At 36.5% G+C, this 22,717-nt stretch overlaps 1 protein-coding gene across 6 annotated transcripts in view; it reads right to left on the bottom strand.

Moving 5' to 3' along the window:
- Nucleotides 1–22,717, bottom strand: part of LOC132132863 (cAMP-specific 3',5'-cyclic phosphodiesterase 4D-like) — a 216,261-nt gene that overhangs the window by 106,127 nt on the left and 87,417 nt on the right. The window lies entirely within an intron of this gene.

Raw genomic sequence — 22,717 nt, 5'->3', positions numbered from 1 at the left:
GTCTTCAGTTGATGAAACATCAGCCAAAAAATATTTTTCCAAAATGTGAACATTGTGAACAATGGATTTGACTTGCCGTGCGATATATTGAACAGATTTACGGCCGTATTTTTGTTATGGTCAGATTAAATATGCCATCTACTCTGGCTATGATCTATTCCTTCCTCTTTCTGAAATGGCAGCCTAAGGCTTTGTTTAAAGATCAATAATCTGTCTCGCAGGAACTCGGCTTATGCTGACAGGTTGAAAATGTCTGATATGTCTCACTTTAGCAGTAACCCTAGATAAACCCCATCCTGTGGCATTTGATTCTGTTTGAGCCGCACTGATCTGAGAAATTACATAAGAGGCAAACCGTAACCCATTTACCATTCATAAATTATTTCAGAGACGGCACACAGATTATTTAGCAGATGCTAATAGGGGTTTGTGTCCAAAAAACACAAAAAGATGGCAGAAATATTAACACTTAATAGTCTATAGTAAAGTAATGGTAAAAAGACAGGTCAAAAATATAAATGTGCATTAGATTTTGCAGTATAAAACAGATCTGACCTGCCAATGTCTGTTATGTCACTAATAATTGTTAAATTAATATTAGAAAAAAAGGGGGAGGGGGGTTGCATCCCTGTTTATCAGCATAAAGACCCTCCAAATAATAATAAAATATATTATAATATGCAACTTTTGCATAATATGCAAACATTTTACAAATAATATCAATTTACAAAAGATTGAAAACTAAACAGCGACAACTGTATGAACACTAAAAATAAACTTAACTGTAAATGTGCACAATTTCTAATCTCAAATTTATTACATTTATTATAGAGATTAAGATTAAAGATTTTAAAAAGATACATTCAAAAAGTTTGGATGCACTCGGTTTGAGCAGAATTTACTACAGAAAACTATGAAAAAGAATACAAATTTAATGTTTGAGAGTAAACTAATGCTGGAAATAGATTTGCAACATTAATAAAAGTAAAACAACAAAGTTTAAACTGTATGCACCATTAACAAAATAAAAGGAACTTTTAAAAACTATTAACATTTTTCTGACCAAACAAACATTCCTTCCATTTATAAGCAGAAAAGCGAATCCATTAATCCAAAACACTCTACATAGTATCGAGCTCCAAACTGTTGTCAGTGATTTCTGGTCTAAAACAGGTTGAAACAGAAGCACCAGGAGGGTTTTACCATAAGTAGTGACAGCATGTGTCTTTACCAGTGTTACTTACCTAAAACAGAAAAAGAGAGGAGAAACATATGTAAATGATGTGGACTAAAAAGTCTGAATATTCAGACCGTAAAACTCACACACACATAGCAGATGACCCAATAATGTGTGACAAGACTGACTCAAGAGGACAAAAACACACATTATCACTCTCCTCGGGTTCTGTCTATCTCTCTCTCCAGACCCCTTCACACAGCTCTATTTATAGTGTTACTTGCAGTCTTGCACGTAATTAGCAATACACACACACACACACACACACACAGCATCAGCATCAGCATTAGTGTCTGGGGCTTGGTCACTTCATTTTATATTCCATATGGACATAACCAGCTTTACAAAAATTTACAAAAATTGCTATTTTGACTATCTTTGATCAAATAATTGCAGTCACGGCGAGCATTAGAGAACTTGGGTCCTGTTAAATCAGACTTGCATGTGATAATATACATGGTGTTTGGTCTTTCATTTATCTCCAGTCTGATTTTACCTATTAATGAGATATTTGTGCACCTGTATGTGGGTTTTGAGTGCGTTTGTGCTGTTTACATCAGGTACTAAAATAAAGCAGACAGCGCGCAAATGAAACAATTCCCCATTTGCTGTCCTTTTAGTACTGCCTGTCCACTTCCTCTCACACAGAACTTATCTCTTAAATAATGTATCGGAGCTCTAAAAGCTCTTTTTTTGAGGACCTGAACTTAAAAAACACCCTCCAGTGAAGCTCCTGCTTCAGATCATTAGCATCTAGATCCTACAGGTTAAAGATGCACTCTAAAAACAATGATTTCAGAGATTGGAGTACATTTTACAAGAAAATACTACTTTAGGCAACTACAAAATTTCATATTTAAGTCAATGTGTTACTTTGGAAGTATTTGTGAAATTCTAAGTGAAAACTGGGTCACATTTTAGCTTGGGGACCAATTCTCACTATTAACTAACTATAAACTAAGGCAATAAACTGTTAATTTGCTACTAGTGGATAAGTTTAGATATGGGCAGAATTAAGGGATCTAAAATATGCCCATGCAGAAAAAAGCTTAATATGTGCTTTATAAATGATAATATGCTAGTAATTTCCATGCTAATAAGCAGTGAAAAGTGGTCCCTATACTAAAGTGTTACTTAAAATTGTTTCAGAATAAACCCTATACCAATTTCTTTTTCAGCGTATATGCATATACAAATCATAAATATGGAGATTAAATATAGGACAGAGGTGATGCCTTAAAAAATGTTCAGAATGTGATATGGGATTTTAATGAAATCCAGCTTCCTAGGTGAATCTATGGGTCGGTCATGCGTAAATCCCCAAAAAATTAATGCTTGAAATGAAAAGCCTCTTTGTCTTTCACCTTACCGTTTCTTATGTAAGCTTCATTTGTGATTTGTGTTACATAAGGCAAGGTAATCGCCTGCATCTTTTGTTTGAGTTACGTGTGTATATGGATAAAAATCGAATTTAACATCCATGTAGATCTCTGATTTTCACAGCTTTCCAAGAATGACACAGATGTTTCTGGGAAATCTCAGATTTATTTTAGTAATTATCATAATATTCTAATGAGGATCTATTTCACTGTTCAGAGTTCATGTTCGGCTCACTTTTTATAATATAAAACCAACTTCTATCAAATCTGTGATTATAAAACACACAAAGTATAGTTAAGAATGTCAAAGCAAGTCGTTACGCCCTCTCCAAAAGAAATAAAAAAAAAACAAGAAGCTGGCTCTTCATCGGAATCACTGCGCTGATGTCAATAGTCTGGATTGTGCTCATATTCCCTAACCCATTCCACACCATTACCGAACCTAATATTCTTAACGCTAAATTAGTCAGTTCCGCACACAGTTCACTTGGCGTACTGCTCTCGCTTTAAACCCAATAACTGATTTAAGCGTAAAGCGTTTAGAATAAAAATGTCCAAAATCTGCTACCAAGAAGAAAAAATCTTGTGCGTTCAAAAGTCTGAGATAAATACAGACATTAACATTGAGTTGTTATCTAGTTCTTGTTGAATTCTAAACTCTACTGTATAAACTTCTCACACCGTTTGCATTCCTGTGACGGACATTGAGGTAAATAATGGTTTAAAAAGTGGTGGAGAGGTTCATGTTTACACATGAGCACCGCTGACTTGATGAGCGAAGCATCTTGTGTTCTATTAACAAAAGGGACGCCACTGCGTCATGCATGTCCTCTCGATTAAACACACATGGCACCATCAGGATCAATCCTGTGGATTCACTTCATCTTTAATTAATGTCTAGCTCATCAGTCCTGGACCAGCATCCAGTGGGTATAAAACAGAATCACCCCCCTACCCCTTAGAATAATGACAATTTGTTGCATTGCAGCCTGAAATGAAGACAGACACTGTTTTATCCAGCTGTATTTACTCAGTGCAACTTATAACATCCAAGTGAAATATATAAAACCAACATGTCAGAAAAAATAAAAACAAATAAAAAAACAGAATCCTTGAGTTGGAAAAAGGATCAACCCCCTCCTTAAAATGACTTTTAAATTCAATCAGGTGTAGCTTATCACCTTCTCAATGTCACACAGAGCCATTTGACTTTCAACTGAAATCAGCTGTGCTCATTTTGACCAGCTCAGAATGAAAAGTTTTCCTGGAGCATTTCAGTCCTTGGTTGTGCGACTGAAGCAAATAATCAACTATAGGAGGCAAGGCACTGAACTCCGGAATAAAGCTGTTGACAAGCACATGTCAGGAGATGGATACTAGGGATGGGCGATACCACATTTTTTCCATGCGATACGATACCGATACTTTTTGTTACAATTTTAACAATACCAATACCAATACCGATACTGCTTATAATTTTTAAAGTGTATGTGATTTTTCAAAATAATCTTAATTTTATATATATATATATATGTATATATATAAATTTGCAGTTACCATGGCTACAAGAACGATAATTTGTGGTGTTATTGTTAAAACCATGCGTAATTTTCGTAAGGGAACCTAAAAAAAAAAAAAAGCTTTCACAGGAATGTGCCTGAAAGTGATAAACGGTAGAGGTGTGAACCTACACTGGTCTCACGGTTCGGTTCAGTTCGATTACGATTATCAAGTCATCGATTCAGTTCGATTCGATTATCTCGATGCATCACAATGCATTGATGATGCAATGCATCCTTATTTTTTAATTTTGCTTCATGTATACAATTTTGTCAATAAATACAAGCAGTCAGATATATGAACTGAACCTTTAATTTTACCTGAAACACGCTTCTTGAATGTATCAAACATCAAATAAAACTCAAGTCTGGGCACAGAAGACAACAGCAGCATTAGATTAGAACACACAAATGTAAGTACTAAAAGTGCATAATGCAGGGAGTGTACTTAAATACTTATATAGTGCAGTGTACTTTCTTGTAAAACATTTAAATATTGACATTGAAATTAAATTACAAACCAAAATAAACAAGAGGCCAAACCTACTTGAATATAATCAATATACAAAAAACTAAATCTGCACTTCAGCAGTGTTTTTTAATACACAAAATATGATATTCGTCGGATTCTGCCCAAAAGCCTGGAGAGCGCGCCCACTTTAAGAGCGCGCTGAGATGCCAGATTCAGCGTATGCGCGAAGCATGTTACGTGAGGGAATTTTCCGAATTGAGCTGCAGCGATCATGTTCGACGCATTATCTGTTACAAGCACTACATCCTTATCTGATAGCTGCCATTCATCCACGACATGAGACAGTAGCTCTGCCAGATGAGCACCCGTGTGAGACTCATAAACGGCTCACGTTTGCAGCACATGAGACAAAATCTTCCAGTCATCGCTAATGTAATGTGCCGTTTTCCACTACAGAAAAGGGCCGTATATCCTTTGCAATAAAAGATGCCACTGCTCTGGTAATTCTCTGCCCTCGCACTGAGTTTGGCGGCAACGTTGATATAAGTTGATAAATTTTTGGCTGAGCTGGATCCACAATGGCACTGACAGGCGTTTGCAGCTCGGGGTGAAAACGACTGACGTGGTTTCTCATGTTGGTGGTATTACCCCCTGCATATTTTGTTTTTGCGTGACATGTTTTGCACACAGCGTGTGTCTTGTCAAGGTCGGGCTTACCGTTTTGTTGATAAAAGCCGAAATGTGCCCAAATGTCGGCTTTTAAAGTGGTTGGAGCATTTTTTATTGCACGCTCAGGCGTTTCGCCTCCCTCTGCCATTGTATGCCGCGACTAAGCACGCGGCGATGACATCAGAAATGAGTCAGTACATTATAACCGGTTATGGGCTATTACTGAACCGAAACCGAATCGTCCTCGTCTGAATCGCGATGCACCGTAGAAACGATTAATTTTGACACCCCTAATAAACGGGCCTAATTTTTACCTAAATGTTTTATAATTTATTTTAATATATATTAAAATATAATGTGTGAATTGTAGCTGACACCTAAATGAACACATTACAATTGTTTTATGACTGCAAGTCTTTCTCCTCAAATGCTATTGAGCTTCAAATTTGTGTTTGAGCCCATGTGAGCCCTTTACCCAGGCATAGATGTCCATCCATCAATTATGAACATTCAGCCGCAAACATGAGGTGCATGTTTTTTTTTGCTTTTTTTTTTGAGCAACTGGGATGGTGCCCCCTCTGCGTATAGGGAGCGGCGGTACTGCTGTCATTTTTTGCGCAAGTCGCGACCATTCATGCCGTGTTGTGATGGTAAATGGCACATTGCACTGCGCACAGCCGCAGACCAATCGGTGTTAACGTCATACCACCACGTGACCAAGAGGCCAACAACAACTCTGAAGCAGCTGCAGGAAGTTATGACAAGAGTGGTCATTGTGAGCATAAGACAACAATATCACAAATTCTCCACAAATCTGGCCTTTATGGGAGGGTTGCAAGAAAAAAGCCACTCCTCAAGAAAGGAGTATGTATGTTAAAATCAAATTTATTTTTGTGATCAAAGCTAAATTTTCACTGTCATTACTCTAGTCTTCAGTGTTTTTTTTTTTGACTTGAGCCCTATTAACCTACTATCAACACATTAGCAATCAACCAGAACATCATACTAATCCACTAACAACCATTCAAAACACTACATGGACATCATATCAATGGTCTGAACTTGTGTTAATTAATAGGTGTTTTGGCAACAGAGTGACTGAAAGCGTCTCAAGTGAGTGCCACTCCTGGAGGTGAGGACATGATTGCACCTAACAGCTGCTCTGTGTGTGTGTGCGTGCTTGCATACGCGAGTGTCTGTCACACCAGAATAGTAAACCAAACAGCATTTCCTTGAGAATACATCACTTGTCACTTTACACAAACATTCACACTCCAAGGAATTCCTTCCTATTTAAACACTAAGTCTTGCAACATACAACCAAAACACTTTGTTCAAAGCAAATATCTTCCAAAATGACTCAAACAACTGTCACTAATCTATCACAAATGGAGTTATGCACTCAGGGTTAAAGGGATAGTTTACCCATTATATATATATATGGCTCTCTCACACACTTAAGCCCCTTTCACACATGTCGGACCCAGCAAATTGCCGGAACATTGCCGGGTTGCCTTCTGTGTGAACGCAAACACGTCCCGTGATTGATTCCGGGACTGATACCGGGTCGGGGACCTAGTAACATTGCCGGGTTCAGTCCCGGAACGAGCGCTGTGTGAACAAAAGCAAGATCTAATGCTGTGTCATAGTGATGACACATGTTATCGCGCTACTCTTTTACCAGGTGTTTTGAAAGAAGATCAATGCTCGCAATGAAAAAATACGGGTATGTGCAAACTGTAATGAAGCAGAGATCAGTTAGTTCCTCACTTTCCGTTCGCCAGCTTCAGTGAAAGTATAACGTGCCTAACATTTTCGACTCGTACATTACACGTCACGCCCTGATGTCATGTGTCATTACAGGACCTTTACGGGTTGTTGGTGAAAGCACACACATATTTCAGGTAATCACTGGCAGTGTGAAAGTGCAAAATCTAGCGACCCGGGAACAATTGCCGGGACACATTACCCGTGTATTTGCCGGAATCGCAGTGTGAAAGGGGCTTTACATTCTCCATTCACATAAGTTTCAAGTTTCAAATCTTTATTGTCGTTGTAACATGTACAATGAAATTCTAGTGCCGTCCAATCAGTGCATCACTCATGATCAACAAAACATATAAAAACTAGCTAAACAGCTAAAACAGTAAAAATATTATAATAAAACATACACACAGCATACCAAAAAGAATCAGTGATGGTATTTTGTGGTGGACAGGGGTCCAATCATAGGTATACAGGGTGTAGAGCAGGGGGCTCAGCACACAGCCCTGGGGGGCGCCAGTCCAGAGACTAAGGGCCATAGATGTATGTGAGCCCACTCTAACCCTCTGGCTACGACCAAACAGTAAGCTCTTAATCCATGTACAGGTGGAGTATGGAAGATCCAGGTCTACCAGTTTGTCCAGCAGTTTGTGAGGGAGTATGGTATGAAACTGTTCATCCTGTATACAAACTGGTATGGATCCAAGGTGGTCAAAATACTGCATCACCACTGGGGTGAGTGCAACTGACCAGTAGTCATTAAAACTATTAATGTGGGGTTTTTTAGGCAGTGGAACTATGATGGAGGACTTCAGGGAGGGTGGAATGGGACAGGAACTGGTTGAAAATCCTTGTGAAGACTCAAGCCAGCTGGTCCGTACAGTCCTTTAGAATGTGTCCAGTGAAGAAGTTCAGCTCCTCTGCCGACGAGGCATTACCTTCTGCAGCGCCAAGGTTAGTCCTGTAGTTGGTGAGGATGCTGGACTCCCTTCCACACCTGCCTGCTGCTGTTGCTGTCCAGGTGGTCTTTGATCCTCCTCCTATAGCCCAACTTGGTGTTTCTCTGACCACACTCTAGAGAACCCTGTCGCCACACCTGTTTCTTTCCTTCAGTAGGCATGGAAAGTCACAGTTCATCCAGGGCTTCTGGTTGGGATAGACCTGAATGCATTTGTCCACAGTGACGATGTCTATGCAATTCTTAATGTCACACAAAACACTGTCAGTGAACACTTCCAGGTCTGGATGTTCAAAGACATCCCAGTTAGTCCTGTTGAAACAGTCCTGTAGCTGCTGAGAGGCACCCTCAGGCCAAGTTTTTACAGTCTTTGTGATGGTAAGAGCCGTTTTCCTGAGGGGGGCATATGCTAGGATTAAAAGGATGAATGAATGAAGCCAGGTCTCTGTGATCGACAGAATATAGCTGTCCTTCATGATGTTGTTAGTCACAACCTGTAGCGGTGGTCTGCTTGGCTTCCTCCATAGCCTAGCTAACGCACTGGCCCTACAGCCCCGCTTCTGCTTCCAATAATATTTTATAGGGAAGCAACGAAATTTCGTTTTTCAGCCGAGAGGGAAAAATGGCGGAAAATATGAGCCGAAAATATGTAGTGTCGCACTGCCAGCAGGTTTCACTCTCCCACTAGATGCCATCACTGTGGTACAGCTGTACTGGGCAACGCTGGTAAAATGACACTACCCTCTCATTCACTGATCTGCTCCCCGCTATGCTCTGCTCACATGCTCTTCTTATTCTTTAGCTTGGGTTAAACTAATTTTACTTTGTTGGATCAGCAGCTATGCTAAAGATGTCTCTATTTTGTTTCTATGTTTTGCCACGGGATTTACATCATTGATGCTGACCCTCAGAGGACCCCAGATGATCCTAACCTTGAATCAACAAACAGAACTAACAATTATTGCTACATGTGTGACTGCAACATATAATAACTATTCATTAATAATATTGATAGTTCATCGTCTAGCTGACTACGTCTTGTATTATTATTATTTTTTTTTTATTTTTTTTATTTTTTCTAAAATCCTGTCAAACGTGCACAAACTACTAGCTACTACTAAATATTGTAGAAACATAATTTTCTGTAAAGTTGCTTTGTAACGATTTGTATTGTAAAAAGCGCTATACAAATAAACTTGAATTGAATTGAATTGATAATACTGAATAAAAATAATATATTGATATCTAATAGTAATATATTTTCTGTCCAATTTTTGTGTCACTTTTATTAATAAAATAAAATATTAAACAATTATTACAAAGCATTTTCAGTTACAGCTTCTTTTTTTTTTTAAATAGAATGGAATAGAATAGAAAAAAATATATTTATACTTCCAGAAAATATGTATTCTTTACTCTTACATACCTACATTCTAACTAATATACATATATTGTCACTAACACACACACACACACACATATATATATATATATAAAGTACAGACCAAAAGTTTGGACACACTTTCTCATTCAAAGAGTTTTCTTTATTTTCATGACTATGAAAATTGTAGAGTCACACTGAAGGCACCAAGGGCTATTTGACCAAGAAGGAGAGTGATGGGGTGCTGCGCCAGATGACCTGGCCTCCACAGTCAACGGACCTGAACCCAATCGAGATGGTTTAGGGGTGAGCTGGACCGCAGACAGAAGGCAAAAGGGCCAACAAGTGCTAAGCATCTCTCGGGGAACTCCTTCAAGACTGTTGGAAGACCATTTCAGGTGACTACCTCTTGAAGCTCATCAAGAGAATGCCAAGAGTGTGCAAAGCAGTAATCAAAGCAAAAGGTGGCTACTTTGAAGAACCTAGAATATGACATATTTTCAGTTGTTTCACACTTTTTTGTTATGTATATAATTCCATATATAATTCCACATGTGTTAATTCATAGTTTTGATGCCTTCAGTGTGAAGCTACAATTTTCATAGTCTTGAAAATAAAGAAAACTCTTTGAATGAGGTGTGTCCAAACTTTTGGTCTGTACTGTGTGTATATATATATATATATATATGCTTCACACTCATATGCATGCATGATCTTTTTTTTATCCATTGCTTCCTCTCTAAGCAGGAACTCACTCTCAAACCAAGAAATACATAAGACTTGCTCAGCTCATCATAACAAAACTCTACAATTATACTATTCAAAGGCATCCTGTTTTCTTTTCAAGTACATATATTTTAAGTTTTAATTTTTTTAACATATCATTATCTATGTGTTTTATAGGTCTGTGTACAAGTGGTATGATACTGATTTCAATAGTATTGACATTGCTCAATGCTAAGGACATTTTATACTGGCCCAGTTTGGCCAGTCGTTCAATTTTTTCACTTGGCAAAATTTTCACAGGCCTTGCCACAATAAATCAATAAATAAGACTTACTGTTTTTATTTTTGACTGTAACATTGTATTGTAATAAATGATAACCATTTTGCACAAATAGGTACAATAAAAATAAAACTGAAATGAACCAAGCCTTTTCAGGTTTTTTTCAGGTAAGTCTAACTCTATTTCAGTTAAGGATGACCTATTTTATTATTACTCTTTATTATTATTAGTGTTTTATTACTTAATTACTTAATTACATGTGTGTCTGTACTATGTCTGTAGGCTACTTTCTTTACTGGAAGCTCCTGACACCGAGACGAATTCCTTGTGTGTGTAAACACACTCGGCAATAATAATAATAATAATGAAAATGCTAATTCAATCTCTGACAGCAGGTGGTGCTTATAGAACAGTAGCAATATAGCATTTCCTGGGTTATTGCTGTACATGCTGTGCTTATTAACACTGCTTTAATATGTTTTTTACAAAGCTAAGAGGAAAAGAAAAGAAAAACTTTTTATTTATGGCTTTCTTCCATTATTTCGAGAATCGCAAACATTGAATTTGTTCTGTCTGGTACAGTATTTTCTGTGCTTGCGTGACAATTCTCTCCTCTTCGTGTCCATCTTCAGTGCACCTGGCTTACAGATAATATATTTTGATGATCACTTCATTTGTGTTGAGAAATTGTATCCTGTCAGGATTAACCTGGCTGCGCTGTTTATGGGACGTTTTCGATTACTGTCAGTTTAAATGTCAGTGATGACAGATATTGCTACGAAAAACAAATAAAACAATTGAAACAACAAAAAGTCAAAATCTTGAGTTACGGAAATATTATGAAGATATTGCTGTCCCTAACTTGCAACCTCCCACTTTATTTTCACGACGATATGATATAAGCTTATAAGAATACATAAGAAGAATATATAAGATTTGGTTTTATATATATATATATGTGTGTGTGTGTGTGTGTGTGTGTGTGTGTGTGTGTGTGTGTGTGTGTGTGTGTGTGAATTCATAGTATATACAGTACAATATATTTATTATGTTAAATAATATAATAATAATAATATAATTGTTTATAATTTCTCATTTAAATAAATAAATATTCACACATTATATACATGGGATACTTGTAAATATAAGTTTAAGCACAAATAAAATAAAAATTAATAAATTATTAAAAACCAAAAGTTACTTTTTTTTACCAAGGTTTAAGCATTGGCAGAATTACAGCATAATCACTAACAATAGCACTATAGTTTAGCACTGTAATAATATGAATAATAATAATAGACATCTCTGCTGGTGATCATTTGTGTCATTCTAGGCCAAAAGCTATAAAAGCATATAAAAACATCTAAAGCTCTCAATCCACAGCTTTAAGGTGCGCGTGCGGGTGAATGAAAGGCAAACACTCCATCTGACAAAGTGCTGAGTGATGACGTCTGAATTTCAGCAGGCAGAAAAACATCTCCTAATGAACACTGTGGCGTTCACGATAAGAGGGGAATTTAAAATGCTGATTTGAAAGTAGAAGCAGATGGAATGCAGCGGTGGCTTTGGAGCACAGAAGCCCAAGTCTCTCATTCCCCACGTCAGTCTGAGTCCAGGCATCCTGGCTGCTCCAAATAACTCCCTCAGACGTTCCCTCTCTCTCAGACTGTGGCCTGCTACGCGTGCCCTTCACCTGACTAATCCATCGTCGCACGGCAGCGCTACAGAAACAAAGAGCTGTGGGAGCCGACAGAAATGAAAATCCAGACATGGATTGGTGCACTTTAATAGGCCTTTCATACTCAGCCAGAGCCAATTAAAAAAAATCAGATTTTCACACAAAGCTTGCAATAATGTACCAAAGGTGGCCTGAAAGACCGTAATAGGCCCCAACATTCAGATTTGATGAAAGTGTCAATAAATCTTACCATGAGCAGCCAAGTGAATACAACAGACAGGTATTATATTATATTATATATAAATATAGTAATATAATATAAATGAATAAAACAAAATAAATATAAATTTTATATGTGTACACACATAATACAATTATTTATTGTATTATATTATATCATATTATATTTTATATTTTGTAATGGGTCACAAGATTCCGATATTATGGATGTGCCAATACCTCCTACCACGTATTATATTAAATTATATTTTATTATTTTATTATAAATAACATTATATTATAAATAATTATATTGTATGTCAAAATATAAAATAAAAACAAATAAAAGTACACACATATATATATATATATATATATATATATATATATATATATATATATATATATATATATATATATATATATATATATATATATATAATAAAACATTTAATTACAATTATTTATTTATTTATTTAGTGTTCCTGTAGCTCAATTGGTAGAGCATTGTGCTGTCAAGCGCAAGGTTGGGGGTTCGATTCCCCGGGAACACATGATAGGTAAATATTCATTGCCTGAATGCACTGTAAGTCGCTTTGGATAAAAGCGTCTGCTAAATGCATTAATTTAATTTAATTTAATTTAATTTAATTTAATTTAATTTAATTTAATTTAATTTAATTTAATTTAATTTAATTTAATTTAATTTAATAATTTTATCTGTGTGTGTGTGTGTGTGTGTGTGTGTGTGTGTGTGTGTGTGTGTGTGTGTGTGTGTGTTTCCCATACATTGGTTTATTTTCGCCGGCCCGCTACAATATCAACAATGAACGCCTCAAATACCATATTTTTCGGACTATAAGTTGCACCTAAGTATAAGTCGCATCAGTCCAAAAAACATAAATAGGTCACACTGGACTATAAGTCGCATTTATTTAGAACCGAGAACCAAGAGAAAACATTAAATTACATATATAGTCCGTAAAATATGGTAGATTTTCCAAAGGGCTTAGATTTTGTTGAATAAACAAATCAAAATGTGGCGTGGGTGTTTTTATATGAATGCATCTTTGAAGGAAACCAACTGTCTTCCGAAAAGCTTCAATGTCATTTACATTTCATCTTTCTTATAGTACCTGATAAAGTAGCATTTGTGAGTGTATGATTTTTTCTGAAATATTGTTAATCTTCATCGCTCAAAATTTAAAGGAATATAAGCTGTGGGTGTAAAACTGTTATACTAACAGGTTTGACAAAATAACCAAGGCATTAAAAAAAAAAAAAAAAAAAATTCACTTTAGCATCAGGTGCAAGTTAAGCGAGCACGGACAGTCCTGTGCTCAAAGGCGCCGGTGCGCGCTTCCTTTGTGCGTATCCTTTCATATTAAACCACAAAATAAACTATATGCAAGCAGTGTCGTGGTCAGTTAAGTCTTGAAATTACCAAAAGGGTGATTAAAGCTGACTTAAACTGTGCATGCATGTAATATATTTTATATTTACATGTATACACGTTTCTGAAATCACCCCAGCACTGTCTCACTCATCTATCACACCCTATTTAACTTGTCAGTTTATGTTTATTTGAGCACTTCCATCAGTGAACGCCACCTGCAAAACACAAAAATAAATATCAAAGAAATAAGACAGTTAAACAAGAAAGTAGCCTAAATAAAAAAGTTAAATACACCCTGTCTAACGGACACGAGCAACGCAGCGCAACAAAATACTTATTATAATCAGTGATGCTACACTATGCAGCATGACACAACATGATAAACCCCCTGTCCGGTCTGTGAGGTACTGACACAGAGTTCAAATGTCCTGTATAGACACTAGACAGACTAAACCGGTTGCATCGTGGCGGTGTTGCATCTAACATTTATTTATCGCTGTCTCGTTTATATTTGACCAGCTAGGCGTTTGCGATCACAGGAACTTGTGCAAACGCGGATGGGTGACATAAATAGAGATGGCCCCAGATCAGCAATGCAGTATTTGGTTTCCCATCAAGGTCCATATCGGCCAACACTAATTTAATTTGCTGAATGCATAAACTGTATTTTCCTGTGCTCAAACCTGCCAATGAAAGTATTGAATTTGCAACTATTACTGTTATTTGTATACAAAACTTTGTATTATGCTTGCTATAGAGTGTGTGATGTCACGTGCACTACCGCCGGTGGCAGTAGACAATCAGGGTGACAACGGACCACCGCGGTGATGCGGTTGTCACGGCAACCATCACAGCCCTAGGTTACAGCTGTCAAAAATTTGTAGGAAGTTTAGAGGCCCCTGCATCCCCCAAACTATGACACTTCCTCCTTCACTTTTCACTGACTTCTTTATGCACTTCAGTCTTTTCCCAGTTTGATGCCAAACAAAATGTTTCCAATGGACCCAAATAAATGTTTTTGTTTTTGTCCCCACACACCACACATGTATATATATATGTATATTAACAAAGCTTGAAGCACAGTTTGGTTGTCTTTTAATTTAACTATCCTTTTCTAAGGTGTCTAATAAAGTGTTATGAGCACACAACTAATTGCTAACATATTTTTTATATGTAACATTGTATACATTCTTATTCACTAGGCCCGGTCTGACTATTATTTCAAGCTTTATAATGAGGTTTGGTGTATGCTGGTCTCCACCTGCATCAGAAAACAGGCCGTTAAGTGTATGAAACAACTTTACAGAGCAAAGCAGTGTCAGACGGGTCGGCCCAGATGCCACGCTCAGCTCGGATCAAAGCTAAGCCACAGAATATGAAATCCATTTTAGAATGCTAACCACACAGTGACAGTTAACATAGTTCTCATAAATGAAGCCATAAATCTTTTAATACTTGGTTTTGGTTATAGCATGTTTAAAACAACCGAATCCAGGCCTGTGGCATTCGTTACAAGAGCTGAAATCTGATGAATAGCAAATTAGTTTTCAGACACAACCAGAGTTCAAAGAGGCTGGTAAAGTTTGACTGTGAGGCAGCATCGTTTAGCAAACCGTGCAGTAAATGTCACATGCTTTAACACTTTTTTGTTTGTTGACAGATTGCGCTGTGTGTGCACAAGTATTTGCTTGTCTAGAGGGATGATCTTATAATATTCTTCAAAAAACAGGAATATCTATGCACTACGTCAGTCAAATTGTGCAACGTTCAATATTAAAATGCCTTGTCGGTGCCAAATTTGTGATTACAAACACTCAGTCAAATGTTTCTCTCCATAGTAACTGAGTAAATACTGAACACTATAATGACACATTTTAGTTTTTTATGTAATGTTGAAGTCGCATTATATGGCCAAAATGCAATAAAAAAACTAAACAAAACAAAAAACAACTGCTGGCCTGAGTGATGCAAGGATACAAAAACAGGCTAAATAAAGTAAATATGGAAAATATGCACATAAATCATCATTATAATTCTGTTTTCTATGTGGTAAAAAAAATTAGCATATCAATAAGCAATAATTATTCAGTTTATAATATATTAGAAAATTAAATTTAATTGAATTTTATAAATGATCATAAAGTCACGTCAAAAATATAAATAAAGCCTAGACAAAAATAAGATGAAGTGGGGGTTGTTTTTTCACGTGTGTTTAAATACATCCTGTATATCTAAACAAACAACATTTTGTCCACTCCACAAGGTCACTGGCTTTATGTATTTGCGCAACGTAACATTTCACAGTAAATGTTTGCTTGTGAATTCTGAACTAGCATATAATTAGTAATAAAACAGTGTGTACAATCCATGACGGAGAAACACAAAAAGAGTCACCTGTACCATAAAACACTTGAGGATACTGACGCTCAACAGCCTGTGTCAACTAACTGTCAGTCTTATTATCACAAGCATGCTATGACTTTTTTTTTTTTTACATTAGTGGGCGAAAAGATCGTTAGTCCCTTCTTTTGTCCAATTTATTTTGGGCTCCTTTTTTAATTAGGGCTCCGATCTGTTTTTAACAGAGAACTTTAGCCTGACAGACAGCCTACGCACGACTTCACCTCTGCTGATGCATACAAATTCACTTTCATGTCCTAATAATTCTGCTCTCTAAAGGTACAGAACGAACAGGAGAAATTAGGGGACACATTTAGCATGCCATGTCATCATTTCAGGGCAGGCTGCATGAAACCTTATTTTTGTGTTAAAGACAGCAGCTTTTCAATAGAAAACAGTGTTTCGTTTAAAATCACAAGGCAATTAATCAGCCAAAATGAGGATTTGAGCTCAATCCTAGCAAGTAAACAGTCATGACTGGTACATACAAGACTGTGTCCACTGCTGCTGTTGACTGCATCCCCCTAGTGGTCAAACATGTGCAACTACCACAACAAAGAGTCAAAAGATTATGTTACGCCTATGTTCGCCATATAAATAGGGAAATAAACATCAGAGATATGAATAAATATCCAATTATTAAAATAATGAATTAGGTCTCTAGATATTGATCAGGTCCATCTTTCAATATAAAACAATCGAAACAACTAATAAGGAATGTTATTTTATTTCACTTTTTTTTCGGTACACAAAGTCTGCTTTAGTTTGAGTTGATTTAATTGAGTGATTTAATCACTCTTACTGATTCAGTGAATTCAGGATCCATCCATGAGGGATCCATCATACGGATTCAAACTCATAACTTATTAGTATTTTGATATGATTCATAAAAAAATCTCTCTAAAAGACAATTGCCAAGTCAATTCTGAGTCACAAACAAATGACTCTTATGAGCTGATTCTTGAATCAAATGAATCAAAACAAAAAGTTGTTACTGAATTTCTGATTAAATGTATGTTTATACCAATGTGTTGTTAACTGCTGTATAAACATTAACAAAATGAAATTTGCTGTAATAAATAGTATTTTAATTAAGGGTGAAAAAATACATTTAAACTCATACCTTGTGAGTATTTTTGAAGGATTCATTAAAAAAGCCTGTTCTCTGTAAAAACATTTTCAGCATGGACAAATCTGATTCACAAACAAATGACTCTTATGAGCTGATTCTTTTAATGAATCAAAAAGACTGGGTGGTTAGCTGAGTAATGTATGAATCATAAACTGATTCAATATTTAAGTTGTTAATGATAAACATTCACAAACTGACATTTTACTGTAAAAAAAAACTACTTCAGCTAAGGAAGGAATTTTTTTCAAATGCATTTTTTCAAATGACTAATTATGAACTGTTTTTGCAGCTGTCGTGTTGCTGAAACAGAGCTATAGGAAACACGGGTGGATCTGATGGCTAAAAACCTCACTCAAGACAACAAAAATAAGCCACAAAACCTTTCTATTAAAATGTTTAATAGAATACATACTTAGTAAATACTAGCTCTGGGGGAGTGTCCCCTCATTGCTTCACTTCTACTGGTATTTTTGCGGCGAGGGTGCTGCTGACATCACCATGGGCAGATCGATTGCTGAACGCATTTACAACCCCTCTTCCAGTCAGCCGCGGCCGGGCCATTAAGGTGCCGGGGCTATTAGGATCTCAGGCAAAAGAGCGCAAGCATGAGGAGTTTGTGAAAAACGCCGTTGCCTAGGAAATAAATGCCAAGGATGTCACCCACAAGCAAAAAAATATATATAAACACAACCCTCCAAATAATAACAGTGGAGACGTATCTCAAGATGCACATTGGAGCTCAAGTAATAGCAAATAAAGGCTGAATGTTGTGCACTCGGCGCTGATGTGAGGAATGCTAATGAAGCGGACTATCAAGCGAGAAGACATGAATGATGGGATGCGTTCTGAAGGGGCAGGATCCATTCAGACCACTGCTGCAATGAGAGCTGGGATACGGTGCAGAATGCAGCTGTCCACTTTCATATTGAAATGAAGCAGGTGGAGTGTGAGCGCTCAAAGCAGACCATCACGCTCTCTCCCAGCTATGTGAAAGAGATAAGATTGTGTGCTTTCTTTAGATCTCGCTCCCCGAGCACCTTTGCGGCAGCTTAACTCGGGCTAAATGAACTGAACCCTTGCCTATTAGAGACTTGACGCTTTATAATATTGCTCTCGCTGGAACAAGCTGAACATAGACTAATAATCTGTTATCTGAAACATGAGCTCTGAACTCTTTCCCTATCAGGAAATTATCTGCTCGTGTTTCAGCGAAGGGTGTTTATGTTTCGTGCATGATTGAGCTTATCCATAACCAGTTAATCAATTTCAGCAAAAGTGCATCTGAAGCAAAAGGCTCAACTTCATCAAAAAAGAATAAGTTGACAAGTTGACAACATTGACAACATGTGCCTGCATCATCATGAGCTATAATCGGTGCTCTTTAGAAAAGCATGCACTGGATTCAAACTGTGCAGTGTTTGACTTTTTCAGTCCAAAGCCTCAAGTGGAGGCCTAATGGAGATTCTATACATATTATTATCAACAGAAACACATCTGACTCTAACAGCCAATTAATAAAACAACATAATGCTTTAAGATACAAAAGTCTGAAAAATGTATTAACAGAATAATACAAATATTCACACTTAAGTTTTTTAATTATAATTAAAATGTTTGAAGATGAAAATGTGTCCTTTGTGTGAAGTTTACTTAAATAAATATTCCTGGTTAAATACAGTTCTGTGAACAACATTTGTCACTTATTATAAATTATAACTGAAAATGGCAACCAAAAAAATAAATAAAAGACAATTGAATGTTTTATAATGCAGCTAAAACTGAAAACTGTAAAACTTTTTAATGTTTGAAAAAAGCTCTTATACTCACCAAGACTGCATTAATTTGATCAAAACTACAGTAAAATAGTAATATTTCAATATTTGTACAACTTAAAATGACAAAAGCACTATTTATTTGAAAGGAGACCTCTTGTAACCACAACATTTTGAAAGGCAGTTTAAAAGAAATAAATATGTAACTTACAAAGTATCACTACAAATGCAATTTTGTATTACTATACTTTTTTTCATTATTTACAAAGAATATATTTATTTTTTGTTTTATTTAAATAGCATTATCTGTGATAATAAACATGGCACAGATTTTCTTTATAGAGCTTCAGTAAGTTGTATTTAACAGAAAAGACAGCTCTGTTTCTTATCCTCCTTTCTATGAAACATAAGCAGAGAAACAGCAGCAGCAAGAAACCCGTGGAGAACATCCCAGAATGCTCTGTCAACCGCAATATACACAAAACTACAGTGAATATTCAGCCTGTCAACATGATTTATTGGCAATTGGAGAACAGCCCGGGTCTTCAAAGGAAACATTTGCAGCAAGACCAGATGAGATACCAGACAAAATGTAATACTGAGGGTTAGAGGCATGTTTCACAAGTGTGCACTTTAGAAGAGCATCAACACCTGCTGCGATCTGGGACTTGCACAAGCAACAGCATTAGAGATGTTGACTAGCACTAATTGAAAAACCACACAATGACTCAGAGAGAATGGACAAACAAAAGCCTGACTAATTTTTCTAGTTTCTAACAATGCCAATTCATTTATTCAACTAGATTTGTCAACATTTGGCTTTCTCAAATTATATGCAGACGATTTGTGTTGCTAATTCTCAGGCTCAGCCTTTAAAGTGCTTTAAAATGCAATTTCATGAGAAAGTCGGCCAACTGTGCCAGGAGCCAGATGTCTCATGCAATGACTACACGCCATGTGTGGCGTCTTCTCGAGCCAGGCCTGAGTCATCCTGGAGATGCCAACCAAATGTCTTTCATGTGGTCTTTACTGGCAAAGTGCTTTAATTCGAGTGAATACACACAACACAGAGCACCACAGTGAAGAAGACGTGAGCTTTGGAGAGCTGCTTTGTGTTGTGGTCAGTGCTCAAGGGTTTTATGAGCGATTCTGGATGGGATAATATCTGTTGGTGGTTGTAAAATAATGGGAGTGCAGCTCGCTCTGTTTGTGCACGGCCAGTGTGGGTAATTTTCCCTGTTTGAAAAGGCACCAGCAAACACAACCGATGGTAACTTTTGCTTTCTGATGACAGATGACAGACCCTGAACTTCTGATCTTTTGAACTTTCTATTCATCAAGGATCCTGTTTGCACAAAAAAACTAAGCAACACAACTGTTTTCAACATTGATGATTAGAAATGTTTCTTGAGCAGTAAATCAGCATATTAGAATGATATCTGAAGGATCATGTGACACTGAAAACTGGAGGAATGATGCTGAAAATATTTTTTATTAAAAAAAAGTGTTTTTATTTTTTAAAAGTGTTATTTTTAAAAGATTATAACAATAATATATTCAAGTAGAAAACTGTTATTTTAAATTGCAATTATATTAATATACTATATAATTATAATATTTAAAATACAATTTTAAATTTGGAATATATTACAATATTATAAGTATAATGATCTTTCACAATATTTCAGTTTTTACTGCATGTTTCATCAAATACATGCAGGCTTGGTGAGCAGAAGTGGATCATTTCTTTCAAAAACTTTTTTTTTTTTTAATCTTACTGACCCCAAACGTCTGAATGGCCGAAGCCTTTTTGACATGAAACATCAAGTAAATTTAATACAAAAGATAAAGCACTTCAGGTCAGGTGTGTACCAGAGGGAGGCTGCAACAGGAACAATACTGTTCTGGGAGATAAAGAGGTAATAAACTGCAGCAGCACAAATACAACCTCCTAATTAAAGCAAAAGGGAAACCGGTGCCTCTCTCAGGAGACACACTCCTTTAAAAGGGCAAGTTAAACATCAAACACTAACTTACGCAGCATCGGAAGATGCATGACAGTTTCAAAGAGCCGTAGAGTATGATTGATTCTGTGATCTGGTGCTCAACCACACCACACACAAACAGATGTAGAACAGAGTTGTTTTTTATTCTATACGAGTGGGAGGTTCAGAGCTAGTTTAAAGGAAGAGTTCTCCCAAAGATGAAAATTTGCTGAACGTGTTACTCTTAGGACATCCAAGAATGTAGATCAGCTTGTTTCTTTATGGGAACAGATTTGGAGAAATTTATTACATCACATTCATTACATCACTTGTTCACCAATGGATCCTCTGCAGTGAATGGGTGCCGTCAGAATGAGAGTCCAAACAGCTGATAAAAACATCACAATAATCCACAAGTAATCCACAGCACTCTAATTTACCAATTAACATCTTGTGAAAAGAAAAGCAGTGCGTTTAGAATAAACAACAGATGTTTTTAACAGCAAATTATTGGAAAAAATTCAAGTGATTGCACTGGCACTGCATTGCTACCTTGACAATGCAGCCTGTTCATTATCATTATCATTATCATAATAAAATACAGTAGTGCTGCATGATATATCATTTCAGCATCTATATTGCGATGTGTGCATCTGCGATTGTCACGTCGCCGGATGTGTGATGTTAAGTATAGGCTACTCATTGTTATATTTATACTGATTGTTTTCTTTGCACACACACAGACACGGTGTCTACACTGGATGCGACAGCTATACAGAGATACCCATTTTAAATACATTTAGTAGCAGAGCTACTAGATGCTATTTTAAGAGCTGGAAATCCATTTAACGCGTCGTGAACGGCCCCAAAATCTGTCTACACTGGACATGGCATCAGTTTACTGTCGGGGATTTGTTGTGCCGCGCCACATCCAGTGTAGACATACAGCATCACTGATAATAATGGGTTCAGTGTATTTTGTAGCATCGCACCACGCCACTCGCGTCTGGTGAAGACACGTTGGGAGTCACGCAGATCCATGTGTTTTTTTTTCCAAATAAACTATTCAAGTCATGTGGTGATTTTTTTTCCATATCCCAATATATATTGCAGAAAAAAATAAAATATTGCAATGCAAGTTTTTTTCCAATATTGTGCAGCCCTAAAATACAATCATTCAAACATATTGAAAAAACACACTGCTCAGTTTAAATATGTAGTAAAATCTGTGCCTTTAAGCGTTATCACTGCACCGCAGTGATGTTATTCAAAACCTTTTGTTTTATGTTGATATTGGAACGCGAGAGAAGAACGTAATAAATAATATTTTGGCATTCAAATACATTGTGAATAGTGAAATATTTGATTTTGTGATTTTATTTTATTTGTGAGCCTATAACTAATATTCCACATTTACTAGTGCCAATCGATATTCATTCATTGACACTGTGTGTAGCAACACCCTCTGTAAGAGATGAAGGATACATGTAACTATGGCAATGAGACAAGTGGAAGCCTCCATCAGTGCATCAGTGATTCAGAAAACTGTAAAGTATGTTGGGTTTTCCCAACATAGACATGGGAGTGTGAATCGCAAGTGTGTCTATCTATATACGGTATATCTAGAGAGATAAATAGATAGATATTTCTAAAGGTAAATAGATCTATCGATATAAATATATTAACATTTAGTCATTTAGCAGAACCTTT

This window comes from Carassius carassius, chromosome 49 (assembly GCF_963082965.1).
Source record: "Carassius carassius chromosome 49, fCarCar2.1, whole genome shotgun sequence".
NCBI classification, from domain to species: domain Eukaryota; kingdom Metazoa; phylum Chordata; class Actinopteri; order Cypriniformes; family Cyprinidae; genus Carassius; species Carassius carassius.
This window is presented reverse-complemented; position numbering and strand designations above follow the sequence as displayed.